The sequence below is a fragment of the Coloeus monedula genome, assembly GCF_965178545.1.
Source record: "Coloeus monedula genome assembly, chromosome: 3".
Taxonomy (NCBI): Eukaryota; Metazoa; Chordata; class Aves; order Passeriformes; family Corvidae; genus Coloeus; species Coloeus monedula.
The window spans coordinates 80,069,797-80,086,021 of NC_138783.1; the positions used below are offsets into that span (position 1 = coordinate 80,069,797).

Below are 16,225 nucleotides of genomic sequence, written 5' to 3' on the forward strand. Positions count from 1 at the left end.
AAGAGGAAGAAACAAAGTGTAAGAAGAGAAGTGGGAAAGGAAGCGTTAGTTCAGAATCACCAGGTGGGTGGTTTGTTGTTGAAACAAAAGCATCTTCAGATTGTGAGCAAAACAGTGTGAGCCTGGATTTGAGCCTTGGGGTGTTTGGAAAGACATACCTCTTGAAATTTTGGGGGAAAATGCTGTTAGGGGTGTTTCTCAAGGAAGGAGAAGTTAGATCATATCAGCGTTTGGAACAGAGATGGAGAGCAGAGTGGGAGATAGATGTGGATGTGTCAAGTACTTGCGCCAAATTTTTGTTAACATTAAACTGTGAAAAAAGAGAGAATGATCTAGCAAGTTTCGCTTGCAAGATTTTTTTTTTTTAATATATGAAAGTAACCGTTTTATTATGTTCCACATCTTAGAATCATAGAATCATTTGGGTTGGAAAAGACCTTTAAGATCACTGAGTCCAACCTTAAATATAACTGCCAAGTCAGCCATCTTAAACAACGTACACAAGAAATTGGTGTAAATTTTTCCTAGTGAAAGCTATTTCTCAGCAGGAATATAAGTTTGCTGTCGCATCATTTTCATATTTGTTTGTTTTCCTAACTCTGTCTCAGTGCTTCAAACTACAGCAAGCAGTGTTTATGGTTTGAGTATAAATGTCTTGTCCAGAAAGTTAGGAAAACAGACTTGAAAATTTTCCCATGTCCTTTCAAAAATGCAGATCAAATTTTATTCTTTCCTTTTTTTTCTGAGTTAATGCTTTCCAGAAGGGTTCTCTTTGATAGTGCTCTCTTTAACTTTCAGCTCTTTACAGGTATGTTGGAAAGGAAAAACTTTACAGAGTTTGCATGTGCCTATTTTAATTTGGAAAAGTGAAAATAGCACTGCTGGATGTTCCTGTGTGCTGCTGAAGATGATTGGAAAGCATTTCTCAGTTGCTAAAATTCTGTGTTGAAAGACTAAGATTATATATCCTGTCACGGTGAATTAGTATTGTTTCATCATATTTCAGAGGCTGCTGCTGTAAGATTGTACAAGATTGTAGTTGTGTAGTTGTGTACCAAACTGAAATATTTTTAGGTGCAGCTTAATTATATCAAATAATTTATAGCATAAGCATTTATTTGTAATAAACAATGACAGAAAAACAAAATTTTGTGATCAAGATGACAAAGTAGACAGTAGTAATTTCTCAAGGGTGGTAAAATTCTACCTCTGTTGAAGTGAAGTTGTGCCACTGGGTATAAGATTTCAAAGAAATTAGGGGGAAAATTGGTAATAGAAACTTGAGATGACAGATGAGCCCCTGCCTGAGCTTAAATGCAAAAAGAAAGCAGACAGGAGGTAGAAGTGGGGATAAGCTACCAAGAAGCAACACAAAAGTGTGGTCCAGGCTTGTAGGAGCACAGTGAGGAAGTTCAGAGCTTGTCTGAAATCAACACTGGTGAGGGATGAGCAGGATAGCAAGAATGGCTACTACAAGTGTATCAGCAGTGAAAATGAGAAGGAAAACCAGTCAAATGGATGCACTGCTCCATGACACTTCAGGCTTTACTGTCAGTCTGCTCAGTCTCAGGCCTAGAAGCAAAACTTGGGGGAGGGAGGGAGCAGCCACAGTAGAGGAGCATCGAATTAGGGTCTTTTAAAATAAGCTGGTCTATGGGACCAGATAGGACACACTGGAGGCCTCTGAGGGAGTTGTCTTGTGTCATCATGAAGCTGCTGTCTGTCATCACTGAAAGGTCAAGGCTGGGGAATGTTCCTGAAGCCTGGAGAAAGGCATCTCTGCCAAAAAGGCCCTGGGTGCTCTTGTACAACAAGCTGCACAGTGTCAGTGGTGTGTCCTTGCAGCAAAGGTGGCCAACCACCGCCAGAGCTGCGCTGGCACAGCTGCACCCAGCAGGTCAGGGAACAGGTCCTTCCCCTCCACTTGAATTTGACAGTCTCTTTCTGGAGTGTCCATGCCAAGCTGTGGATCCCAGGACAAAAAAGGAGCCCAGAAGGGCCATCAGGCTGGTCATGGCACAGGAGGAGAGGCTGAGGAGCTGAGTTTTTTCAACCCGGAGATGAGATGACTGAGTTGGGTCTTGATGGAGACTTTGCTTCCTGAGGGCAGCTGAATGGTGCAGAGCCAGACTCTTCTCAGAGGAGCTCAGAAATGGGGCAAGGAAAAAAACTGGGCACAGGTTGCATGAGGGGAGATGCTGACTGGAGACAAGGGAAAAATGTCTTGCCCATGCAGGTGGTCTGAGACTGGAAGAGATTGTCCATTGGTGGTGTATCCTCCCTCCCTGAGGGTATTCAAGCCTTGGCTGGATGAAGCTGTGATCAGCTTGGTGTAGAGCAGTAGTTAGTGCTGCTTTGAGGAGGCAGATGGATGAGGTGGTCTCCTGAGATCTCTTCCAACCTGAATTAGACTGTGTGATTGCATGATTTAGTAGAGAAGCCTAATTCAAAGTGATCAGAAGTTTGAATTTCATTTTTAGATCTGCCACAGATACTCAGGAAGATTTTGAGTCTTAGGTTCTATGAATGTGAAGCTGAAATTATTATTGCTCTTGCAGCTTTATTTATTAATGTTTATGAGGTGTTTGGGGACTTTGTGTGAAAGATATGTCAAGAACATGCATTGAAGTACAGTGTTCAGTGGCCCATTGCAAATGGGTCATTTCAAACTGAGGGAGAAAAAAAGTCCTCTAGGAAACACAGCAACACTGAGTCTGTCCTTTATTCATTATTCTTAAATAGTACTGATGAATTTGACTATTTATTGCTGTGTCTTATAGTACTTAAAATGCTACTTATGGACTTCCTTCAAACTGCTGCAGAAATGTTGAATTTGGGGAAAACCAGGACCTGACTGAAGGTTCACAGTGCCTTAGGCCAAACTTACCTCTCTACAGATTTTCATTTGCATCAAGTCCAAGCAGCAAGTTTGAACCACATCTAATGGGTCTATTTTAACAAGCCGCTGTGTGGTTTATATTAGGTTTAAGTTAAAATTTGGGAGATCAATAATCTGGAACGTCAGCAGCTCTATTTGGTAGCTCATTCAGAAGGAAACGAGGAGGATGAGCTTCTTATTACTGAAACTGTTAACATTTGCAAAACTTCATTTGGTTGCAGTAGCAGCTTTTGAAGCTGCAGGCATAAAATAAAAATATTTAACTATTTTCTATGCAATATTTTCTCTCAATAAAGTTTTGAAATATTTTCTCCCCTGTGCCTTACCCTCACGATTATGTTTTCTAATGGCTCACAGAGAGCACCAGAAGAGGGGAACCCATAGCCATACCATAATCTCCTTACCATTTCAGTGCCTGCATTTCTTACCTTCAAGAGTTACAGCACTGGCCACAACTTCAGGTGTCATCTCCTTCTCCTTCTTTTCAATCTTATTTTCTAGCTGGTATTTTGACTGAATCAGAAAAACAGAAAAAACCTCACAGCATTCACAAGGAGACAATTTTTCAGTGAATTTTTTGAGGAGAACCAGTGGGAAGAAATGGCTAAAAAGCAAAGTTATAGTGTGCTGAGTACTAACCCTGAAAGTAGGGTTAGACCTGATCCTGGCATGAGTAGCACAGGGGCTTTTGCGACACCTATGGTACTAGACAGAGAGGTAGGAGGTCTTCAAAAATTCAGAATAGGAAAGGTGATAGGAAATATGCTGGTATTGTGGAAGATTTCTTTTACAAAGGTAGCTTTAGTCTTGCTGAACATACCCTACAAGTCATGCTGTTCTCAAATCCTGGTTGGGGATCCACATGCTGTTTTTAGAGGTTCAAATGCATAGTGTCACATGATGTAGACTGTAAGCTGCCTCTCCAGGTTTCTGACTCTGTAAGACATAGGGAATTTCTACAACAGAAATTTAAGTTTTGGTTGTGGGAAGAATTGAATAGTAGTAAAGGGAAGTTACCTTCCCTGAGATACTATTCAGAGATGAAGATAGGATTTCTTCACCACTGATGTATATGTAAGGTTTCTCAAGTGTTGTTATACATTTTAAAGATATCACTCAGAATTACAGGCTTGGTGATATTTTAAAGTGAACAGTTCAAATAAAAATTCTAAAAATATAAAATTAGAAATAATACAGATTGCCGTGTTGATATGTCGCAAATGTATCACACTCTTAGAGACAAAAATAGCCTATATCTATTTCAGCTCTTCACAGGAAAAGGTCTGAATATGCCTTCATTTTGATTGTAAGAAATAAAAAGGTTTTTAAAATGGCTCCATTGATATGCTTGTATGATTCATAAAAAGCCAGCAAGCTGAATTGCATCTTATGAAATTGAAAGATCTCTGTGTAGGAGCTGAGCTGTCTCAAGGGCTCTCAGCCAAGCCAGCAGTCCCTGCTATGGCTTTCCTCTCTAGAGCTGCATTACTCACTGTGCTTGTAGGTCAGGTGGACCTATTATCAGGTAGAAAAGTTTTCTCTTCCTGTTGGAGTAAGGAATATTTCCATGTCAGTGCGTTCATTTTCCAGGGGCATAGTGAGCTGAGATTTTGTAGTTTGTTCCCATGGGTTATGTAAGGTTACCACCCTTACAAGAGAGTTTTCTAGAACTGCATTTTTTCTAGCAGGTTCCTGTCTTGGTCATGCTGTTCTTCAGAGCATCCAGGAGGTGTTAGCTGCCAGGTCAGCCTAGCAAGAGAATGGTTGGGGTTGCTACTGTAGTGTTTATATATCTTTCTCAATCCTTGGCAAGTTTTGAAGAATTTTGATGCCTCCAAACCAATGCTATTCGTGGCTTTATCTTGTTTGTGGTCTGCAGGGTGGTTTTGAAGAACTGGGTTATACGGTACGCTCTGCAGCTCCCTTTAGTGTACCATCAGGCCAAGCAGGGCACAGTCCCTCCTGCCAAAGATGACCTTTGAAAATTCTCTCAGGCAAATTTTGAAAGTGCGAGGATTTGGCCTTTTCTTTCCATGGGGAATGCCAGTGTTATAATTAAGAATCAAAACAAAGCCCCGTGTTCCCTCTGCTCATGTTTTTTTTTGTATCAGAGGTGTAAAAGCAATCCCTTGGAGTGTACATATGGCTGAGAAATGTCTGTGCACTCCTCTAACATAAAGCACTTGGAAATAGGAAATTTTATTGTTGTTCCTCAGGAACTATATAGACCTCATTCATCCAATAAAAAATTATTGATATTCAGGGCTGCACTGTAAAATTATGTCAGACTGATTAGAGTTTAAGCTCCTAAGCCCTATTTAATGTGAATCATCATTATATCTCTTTGTCTCTTTTAGAAAAAAAGTTGCCCTCTCCTCCAGCACTTGAGCAAGAGAAGCTGGGGAAGAGGAAGCCTCAGCTCTGTGCTTTCCCCTGTCCCTTCCTCAAGAGGGGAAGTGGTGGCTCCTGAGCCTCTCCTGTTCTCCCCACTTTCCTCAGCAGTGAGGGGAAGTTTGGTTGTGTTAAGAGGAGGTATAGGGAAGGACCTATTTTGCTAATGTGCAGCATGTCCTCTTAGAATCATAGCATAAATGTGTTCCTACCTGATATCTTGGAGCCACTTAAAAGACCACTGTGCTGTATCATGGAAGAAGGAAAAATCAGTTCATTCTTTTGAATTGACTGTTTCAAAAAATAGTATTAAAGCCCAACCACTTTCCAAAGTGTTATGAATAACACATATGTAAGAGATAAGTCTGAGTTCATTACAGTTAAGAGCAGATCATCTGCAAACATGCTGATTTTATGGAGATTTCTCCCTGTGAGATGCCTCCTCCATCTCTCTAGTGATCTGATCCTGGGGTCAGAACAAATAGCATGCCGGAGAGAGGGCATCCTTGCCTACCATTTTTCCCTTAATCTGAGACCTTCTGACCTTTTTATTCCTATCATTGATGAGAAGAGGCTCTTGCATATAAAACAACACTTCAACTAAATTCGGGGGTGGAGATAAATACATAAAATGGGTCAGCATGGTATACAAAAAAAAAAAAATCAAGGCTTTATTTGTTGAGATGCATTTCCTTATTGATCTTATTGAAGGATTTTTAGTATTAGTGGAAGAAAGCTCCAGTTGGTTTTCATAAATCTCTAGTTACTTCAATTAAAACCAACAGTTTTCCTGTATTATATGATGATAATTTCTTTTTTTTTTTTAATAAAGCCGTGTTGGTTAGGATTTATCAATGCTGCAGGTATTTCTCTAGGCTCATAGTGAAACTGTTAGCTAGTACTTCATAGGCACAGTTGCATGAAACATTGATAACTAGGTTATTTTACCAGGTCTTTGCTTTATTTATAATAAATTAGTACTGTACCTAATTGTATTCCTCCTACAGGGAGAAGGCTTGCTGATAAAGTGTGTAGAGAATGATTAAATGTACACAGGCGCATAGTAGGGTGACTTCTCTTCAAAAGATGCACAAAATTAAAATGGGAATGCTGCTTTCCCCAGTGGCTTGCCATTATTAAAAGTCTGAGTAGCATGGGAAATTTCTTCTGTAGGAATTGGGGAGTCCAGAAGTCTCTCTGGTTTATTGTAGGGAAGCTGAACTGTACAGTGAAACTCTGCAAGGCCTTTTTGATCCTTGAAGAGTTCTGATGAATATACATTTTTATGAAAGTTGTAAAGTGTTTTCATTTCCTCATTAATCCCACCATGGTCCTGGAAGAACTGCCACTCCTGAGTACTGACTGTGACAATAAAAGTTTTTGTTCCTATTGTTTTACTCTACAAGCCAATCATCTTCCTTACATAAAGATTTGAGGATTCATAAGGAGATCGCAATATTCAGCAATTTTCTTCTTAATGAGCTCAGTAATGCATGTTTCTTTTCGAGCAGAACCTTTGAATTGCCAGTTATTTCTTTTCCACTGATTCAGATGTATCCAATTAAGTTTGACTTGGACATGTACTGACATAACTATTACTGCTGACAGAATGGTGTCTAGCAACTTATGGAAAATGTCTTGGCTCAATATTAACAGGGATTGAAGACAGGAATACATTAATAGACCTGGGAAAATATTTTAAAACATACAGTTAATATTTGTAGGACTTGTAAGTCACAGTAGTTCAGTTCTTTGTGTGTAGCTTACTGTCTGCAGGCACATCAGCACACCTCGGTACTGAAGGCTAACTGCAGGACTAGAATGTGTTGCTACACATTTCTGGACCAATTTTCAATATTTCATCTGTTCTTGTAGCAGGAAGGACCTGGCTCCTCCATGGAGCATCTAGCTCTTAGTTTGAAGGAAGATATTGTTTCAAGTGTGCTACAGAAAATCAAGCTAATATTAAAAAGTTCAGTTCACATGGTAGCTGAGAAACAATCCGTAGGATCAAATTTGGGCACTTTTTTTTGTATGCAAAGCCATGTGTTGTGTTGTGTTGTGTTGTGTTGTGTTGTGCTGTGTTGTGTTGTCAGGGCTGCAATGGCACCAGGGGTGAGGAAAACATAAAGGTACTGCCCCTACTGCAGTCACAGCATTTAACACCATTTGCTCCAGGCCTCCTTTGCTTTTTTTTGTTGGCAGTGAGCAGGTGTTGGAATGTGTTTGTGTATCCAGGTTTCTATTGCAATTAATCTTAAAACCTAGTCTTGAACCTAAGATTCCATTGTGCTCCTAACCAGTAGTCCACCCTGCTTATCCTTCCTTATTGCAAGGCCCATGCTTCCAAAACAAGAGTGGCAAGTGAAGAGTGAGGAAATCCACAGACCCCATTAACAAAGACATGGACCAGAAAGTGGTAGGACACATAGAGAATACAGCCCTTGCCCTCTTTGGTAACCTTGTCTACAAGGTATCTCTTTGGTCACAGTGGTATAGTGGTCCTGTGGTCTGATTTGGACAAGACAGGTAGAGGAGGAAAGGTGAAAATGCATGGTACTCTTCCCAATGCATTGGTGCCATCAAAGCTGGACCTGTCCCACTGAGGAGGAGGAAGAAACTCAGAGATACTCAGAAGATTATGGGAAAATCTGTGGTTTATTTTACCAAACTGTTTGAACACTACCTGTTCACTTGGGGTTTGTAGTGTTATTAGGTAGCAAAACAAGGAAATGTGGTGAGATGCTGGGCAAGAGAAAAGAATTTTTGATGTCAGGTGGAGAAACAGCATAACCATATACATTGCAGATGAAGGTGAGGATGAAGTTGCAGATGAAGGTGAGGACGTGTGTGGTCACAGTTAGGCTTGGGAAGCTTGGCAGGTGTCAGCTGAATGTATGATATTTAACATCTGTATCTTTGGGTTCGTCTGTTATTTTTCTAGAAACCAGTACCTGTGCAAAAGCCTCATTTCCTTCCACTGTATGACCAGGAGTCCACAATGCTGATGGTGCTGTGGATTCTGCTGTCCTTATTCAAATGGCATTTCACAATGAATTAAGGACATTTGTGTCTAAATTAGTAACTCAGAATTAAGCCCTTAGGGAGTTTGAGTTTCTTCCCCCTATACACCACCATATATTGAATTGAAGGCATGTGGACTGTGCCAGTTGCAAAATAAGTGTAGAACTGTCTAAAACCAGCCTTCTATTTCCACCATGAACTAAACCCATGCCATGACTTCCCTTTAACTTAGAGTGGAGCAATTTATCTCTGTTCAACAGAAGACAAAACACATGGATTATGATTTCTTAAAGCCCTGGTTTTTACATATTCTGTGAATTACTTTCTTCTCCGAATTGTGAAAGACTGTATATTAAGCTGTGCTTTATACACCAAAAGAATACTCTTTCATGGAACAAGCTGATACCCAAAATCTCTGGTTTACTGATCATGGAGGGCATCCAGATCCATGAATCTAATGTGCAGTCCTATACAGAACAGAACACAATATGCAAGTCTTGGGATTTTTCTAGTCCCTGTCATAAAAGCTATGATAAACAGGGGTGGAGCATTAGGAACTACATGCATTTGCTTATTCCTATCTAAACCTGCACAGCTCTGCTGGCTACATAGTATGCAGTAGACTCCAGGGGCATGACAGCTAATAATGCATCCCTAGGTTACACATTGCCATACCCAGAGTCTGGGCTTCCAAGCAAGAAATTCTTTTTCAAAGAAATGAAAAACTTGCCAAATTTATTCTTCATTATGGGCAAGTCAAAACATCCAGCTGCATTTGAAAGTTGCTATTTTGGCAGCAGTTTTTGTATCTGTATGGAGCATGTGCAGTTGTTAGCACATCTAAATGTACTGTCCAAAGTATATTGAGCAACTCTCCAGAAACAACTGCACACATCTGCAAATCCAGCCTGCTATAGATTTGGATGTTAATGTCAGCTACTTTGCTGAGGTTGTTCATCTTTCTTTTTGGCTATAATATCACAATGTGAACTGCCTTTTTGTCTATCAATAAGGGAAGTGATAAGCTGATGGTGGAGTCTGATCAGCACTTTGCATCTTTTTGAAAGCATAAATGAAATTCTGGTGTTTTCTGAGTTTGACTAACAATTTCTATCTTTAAGGCAGCTTGGTTGCTCTGAGATTGCTGCTTTAACTCCTGCATAACATAATGCTGCCTACTGTGGATCACTGTAATGGCTCTTTTGGTATCCTTCTTTCACTGCAGTGCAGTAGGGCTACCCTCTCCAGAACAATGTACTTACCAGTAATTTCAAGATTGGGAGAAAATAATTATAAATACTTTTCTTTATTTTGATCACTGAGCTCCAGAAGACCATAAATCCTCGTGTTGTTCCTCATTTGGGAGAAAATGGTTATAAAGATCCTGGCTGTTCATTTTAGGATGATTATAAACCATGGCTTGCTTATTCTTTCCTCCTTACTTGTTACTTGTTAGCCCCTTAGTGGTTTGCCTCAAAATAGCTGCTCCTATGCCAGACTCAAGATAACTTTATCTTCTAAGGTTTCACAATACAATTGTGCATTAAAAGGGGATATGTTGAACAAATTGGTATTTTCTTCCAGCTTTGTCAAGTTATTTGGTTACATTTTAAGCTTTGATTTCGCACAGACCCAATCTTCCACTCATTAACCAATTATTTTTAAATAGAATATTTATAGATCATAATTTAGTATGCATTTTCTTGAGAAAAAGGGCAAATTAATACATGTAAACATGGATGAATCTATTTAAATATGCTGTCCACAAAATCTTTACAATATGTAAACAACATTTGTTATGCCTTGGAGATAACATATGATTGGACTCACGAGACCCTGTTTATCCTACCAAACAGTTTCTTTTATAACTTCAAAGGGAATTTTATATATTTATGGCAATAGCAGGGTGTTAAGTGCAGCTAGACAGAAATTATACCTCAGCTATTTAGTTAATGCCAATAGGGATTAAATTAGATTTTATAGCTGTTAGTAGAAGTCTGTTTTGTAGCTAACAAGTGGGATTTTTAAATCCTGGAAAGCATAATCCTATTATAAAACTGGCAGCTGAATTAACATTATCTAGGAAGCAAGTCTTCACGGATTAACATTTTTTGACATTAACAAAGAAAAACTAATGCTACAGGGATATTAGATGCTTTTCCCAAAAGTAGGGGAAAAAAGAAAGTGAATATAGGACAAGATAAATGGCACAAATAGTGCAGGAAGGAAAAATATTCATGAGGTGAAATCTGGGAGTGGTCATGTTCTGCCTCAAATACAAAGGAAATACACTGAGTAGGAAGAGATAACACAATTGATAATTCATATATTAACCCACACGTTGACTTATACATGCCTTGTGACTAATTCCCAGTTATCCAAATGAGCATGGGATAGCCACCGAGGCCTTCTCCTGTCCTGAGGGGCTGTCTCTGCATTCCAGCTGTAGGAGCCAAAGACTGGCAGCAGTGCTCAAGAAGCACTCATCCCTTTACTGAAAGGCCCATCCACAGAGACCCTGATTAAGTTCTCCTTACGTCCTTTGAAGAACAGTTCTGGGACAGTTGCCACAGGCAGTGGTACAGGGGATGAGCGGGACACTGAACTTGCTTGTCCTGCAATACCTTATTCTAAGCATCGATAGACTGATTAGCTGTAAGGGTATATACCACATCATATTTCAATTAAAAAGTCTTTGTCCACACCACAGTTGCAGAACAAAACTTTTATTACTTAAACTTGTGAAGTATACATCTCCTGTAAATTATTTTTAAAGCTCTGTGGTTAGAATCTGAGGCTTTACTTAATCAAAGTTGCAGCATTGAAATAATGAAATTAGTACTTTTCTGTGTGGAGAGTTAAGAAGAATCCACTTAATAAACTTACCAGTCACAATAACATGACAAACAATTTCTTCTAGATTTTGCAACATCGTATTCAGCGATTTTGATCCAGTACAGATTTTATGATAACTTCTTTTGGCTTCCATCTTGTCTCATAAATTTCTTCCTGCTTATCAAATAGAGAATTTCAATAATTACAAATGAGAGCATGAAATATCTAAGTTGCCAATCTATCTATCCTCCTCTGAAGTCAGTGCCATGAGGAAGAACCTTGGAACCATTTTTTCACTGGGAAAACTCAGATCATTTGGCATCAACAAGACCAAGATTTATACTCTGTTGTGTGCATTTTGCACCAAAGATAGTGAACCCTAATAGGAATGGGAAATAGTTGTTTGCCCTCTGTTGTGGCTCTTTTTCAAAAATCTGTCCTCCAAATGTGTTTTATATTATTATTTCCATATGCAACAGTCTATAAGCCTGGTGCTTTAAAGCACACACATATCTTTTAGCCATTGCCACAGCCCTCTGAGGTGGTGAGAATGTTCAGAGAAATAGGAGTAGAATGTACCTGTGATTTCTCACATCAGGAAGGACATGAACTTGATGTCTTCCAGAAGCACGTGGTCCTTGATAAAGGATCTATCTTTCCTTCCCCCTTAAGTAATGAGCAATGCTATGGCATTTTGTTTCCAGGTTTGCTGAGTTGGAAGGTATACAGATTTGGCCCGTAAGACAGGTTGTTTTTAAAATGTTTGTTTATCTCCTCAGCTTGTGTCAATAGGCTTAGCTCTTCATTTTTCACATGGAAGCAGCTGTCAAATGAGAAATAAAAAAAGATTATGTGGAATGAGACTGTTACATGACCAGAGAGCTGCAACCACATCACCTGACTGGATACTCATCATCTGCCTTCAGTCTCTGGAAGAGAGAGATGGAGATGCTAGGGGAAAATGGGCTTACTGAGCAGAAGACCCTTCCTCCACATGATCCTATGCCTGCTGTGACTGGCTGCTGCCTGACTGTGAAAGAGGTCATTGAATGGGGAGGGAGGGATGAAGGATGCTTGGCTTTGCCACCCAACACTCTTGTATCTGAGCATGTGTTTTTCTGGAGTAGAGGCTCTGTAGAAGCTCATTAACGGCCAACACGTGAAAAACAGCAGCAGCATCCCCTGAGCATTGCCAGCCAGAGCACCTGACCTCAGAATCTGGCTTCATGTTGTCAAATTTGCTTATCATCCATGAGCTACAGTGGAAGTGCTGAGGAGAAAAAGAAATATCCAGAAATGTGAAGGTGGGTTGTGGTTTTCAGTGCTTGAGGCTATTACAAGCAGCCCTGCACACATATGCTCTATTTTGTAGCTGGAGGTGATTCATGCACTGAGAAACCTCTGAGTAGTGCTTGATATGAATTGACAGAAACTATCAGAAAGAGCAACTGGCTTCTAGCCTCTGACAGCAATTGCCATTCCTGGTCATCAGACATCACCTCCTCCTACATCCACCTCTTCATTGAGGTGCAGTGCTACATAACAGAACATTGCATGGCTCATGCCTCCATGGGGATGATGTTTCCTGCAGGAAGAGCAGAAGCTCTTTGTCATAAGCAAGGGCTCTCTGAGAGCTCCCCTTTTTTTTTTCAATGGAATCTCTGGGATTTCATAGTGCTACTAGCAGTGAACAGAGCCACAAGTCTCACCTTTCAAAGCCATATATTCTTGGCAAGCCAACTAAGGTAAAAAAATATAATAATAATCATAATAATTTACGTTGTGCATATTTAATGGGTAGCGGCAGGAAGCCCAGATAATGGCAGAGGCAACATCTGTTAGCTGGTTGTGTCCCCTGGAGCTGGAGCTAAGGAGGCTCTTTTCCAATGTGGTCCAAAAGTTGGTAAGTGGAAGACAGAGTGTGAGGAAATGCTAATGAAGCAAATGAAGTGCTGCTGAGGAGCAGTGGAACAAAGCAGCAGCCTCTCAGCTCAATGAAGTCTTGCCTGGGATTTCACATGGGCTTCCTATAGGCCCTTTTTTTACTCTCACTCTTCAAGAAAAGAGAGCTTGTACTACCTTTTAAATGGGCAAGTTACACACTGGAAGTTCCCACCTTGTCAGCCAGACAAGTGGCTTTCTTACACCCTGAACTCCACAAGTGCTTAGTAAACTTTGCATGTGTAGTAAATCTCCCATGGCTATCAAGCCCAATTCCTTGAGTCAAGCAGAGCATTTACAGAATTGTGGCTTTTTTGTGTTTTACTGGTGAATGTATCTAGCAGGGGAAACTAGAACTTCCATTTGGGATCATTTGTCACATTAGCACATTTCCCTTGAAGTTGCTTTATGCAGCAGTGTCAAAAGCTTTCTCACATCTTGACTGCCCTCCACAGTCTCTCAACACCTCTCCTGAAGTAAGTGGCCAAAGCTGGAGATTGTATTTCAGGAGCTGCTTCACCAGTGCTGAGTAATTATCATGAAATCATGACTGAAGCTTGTTCTGTCCTGTCTTCTTCTTTACCCAGCTAGAATCAATAGATATAGTGAACAATAGACTTTGTTCTTACTTCATCATACAGCTGCACAGTTTCAGGTATTTTGAAGCATCCTTAGCACTGGAACATGATATAGTTACCTTGAGTTGACTTTAGACACATGCATTCAAGAGTGCTATTCCCAGCCACACTGGTAATCCCTGAATGCGCTCTTAAGTGCTTGAAAGTCTGCTTTTGTGCCTACTCAACAATGTTTCTGTCCTCTTCTGGTAGCTTGTTATCTCTTTCATGCCAAGGTTATCAGATATGTATCTTCTGTCTGAGGCCCTTAAGCAATCGAAATTTGCCTAGCAGACTCTGACAAGAGACACATGCAAAGCACATAAGCCATGGCCTTTTTATTTAAAAATGGCTAGGACAGGAAAGAGGAAATAATGGTCATGTCCATGATGGCATGGGTAAAAGGCTTACTGAAAGCTGATGGATCAGGGTCAGAGGGGAAGCCAGAACATGGGAATGTCTTGATGGTGACTGATCAAGGAGAGACTGTGGGCAAATATTTCTTTAAACAACTGAAGGAAGTATCTCAAAATCTTTCTGACTCTCATGGAGAACTTCAACCATGCTGGAATCTACTGAGAGTAGCACGTGATGGGTCACAAGAAATCCAGATTTCTGGAATGCAAGGAAGACAAATTTTTGGTGCAAATGCTGAGCAACTAACTAGGGGAGATGCTTTGCTGGAATCCTGAATGAAAATGAACTGTCAGTCAATAGCAGTTTTGACTGCCGGAGCTGTCAGATGTTGGAGTTTATGATCCTGAAGGCAGCGAGGAAGGCAAGGACACAAGACTTCAGCTGGTAGACAGAACTAATGACACATTAAGCTTCCCTTGAAGGCAAGGGAGCTCATAAGGGCTAGTCAGACTTCAGTGAAAATCTGCACAAAATGAAAAAATAATCATCTGAAGGGTGGAAGAACAGGCAGACATGGCAGAAGGCCAGCTTGCTGAACAGGGAACTCTTGATTTAAACACAAAAAGGAAGCATACAGGAAATGAATGCAGGAATGGGCTACCAAGGAGGAATAGAGAAATATTACCTGGGCATGTAAGCACAGAAAGAAGAAGGTCAAAGGCTGGCTGGAATCAACCACCACAGCCTGCCTGAAGAGAGATGCTGACTGGAGACAAAGGGAATCAAGTCTTTCCCGTGCAGCTGGTCAGACACTGGAAGAGGTTGTCCAGAGCACTGGTCTGTCCTTGCTCCATGGGGGTATCCTAGCCCTGGCTGGGTGAGGGCGTTATGAGCCTGGTATAGAGTGGTAGTTTACCCTGCTTTGAGGAGGCAGATGGATGAGGTAGTCTCCTGAGGTCCCTTTCCTTCCTCAATTAGACGTGTGATTGCATGATTTTCCTAGTGGTTAGAAAATTTGTCCAGGAAGCCCAGGAGCACAGGCCTATTTGTCCTTATCTGGAGTGACGACAGCAGCACCCTGCTTGCTAAATAAAACTCTGGTCCATCTGTATGTACACACCCATGTGGTAGAGACATCCTCCACCTTGCTTTAAATAAGCAGATATTAACTGGGCCACAGACCAAATCTAGGCCTGAAGCTGACTTTCTAGCGCAGTGATCAGGACATGAACCTAAGAGAACACAGACCTGGATTTTTATCTGTGCTCCAGGGACAGCTTGTACATTTTGGTCTATGGCTTTTTATTTTCAAGCATCACAGTGTATGTGTCCCTGTGTGGTTCTATTCCTAGTTTACTAACATAATCAAGAAATCAGATCCTCAACAGACACGCAACTGCTACCGTTGCTATACTACCCGGGAAATTTTCATTTACGCATGTTTCTAATAGCCTGCCAGCTCCATGAGCAGCTCTTCCTGTTTAAAGACCTTCAAACAATTCATACAGCTTTTACCACTTTTCTAGTTGTAACTGGAAAATTATATCGTTTACTTAAACTGCCAACAGCTAATTTTTCCCTCCCTCTGTACTCTTCCCTCACCTGTTGCAGTGCGATAAACAATTCCTCCCTTTGTTGGAAGTGCCTGGAGAGAGACTGCAAGGATTAGAAAAATTAAAAAACAGTGTGCCGGAAGCTGCTGAATCCAGCAGCCAGTTAGTACCAGCGCCATCATCAGTGAGGCTGAGCAAGTGTTCCCAATGTGTATGCATGCACATATTTACATATATGTGTGTATATGCATTTGTATATGTACTTTCTGACCATGTTAAATAAACTGAGTGGCTAGTTATTCAGTTTAGCACAGTCAGAAAGTAACAACTTGACCAGTGCTCACCTGAGGCAAGTCCTGCTCCCAGTGCTGCACATGCTCCCTCTGTAGAGTAACATGCATTGGCACACAATGTCTGTATAATATATATTGCTGTATACACATAATATAGACATATCTGGCCGTAGACAATCAGTATATCCTGTATCTGGCCCCAGACCTCTCAGATCTCCTCAGTTTTTGTCACCTGGACCTAGGGAGCATGGAAGTTCATGGCCCCAGTGCCTTTGCTGTAGACAGACTTGTTTTAATTAAACACACTGGAGGACA

At 40.7% G+C, this 16,225-nt stretch overlaps 1 protein-coding gene across 4 annotated transcripts in view; it reads left to right on the forward strand.

The window, feature by feature from the left end:
- The window catches only part of CLYBL (citramalyl-CoA lyase), a 192,228-nt gene that overhangs the window by 88,030 nt on the left and 87,973 nt on the right, over positions 1-16,225 (forward strand). The gene's annotated exons all lie outside the window — the stretch shown is intronic.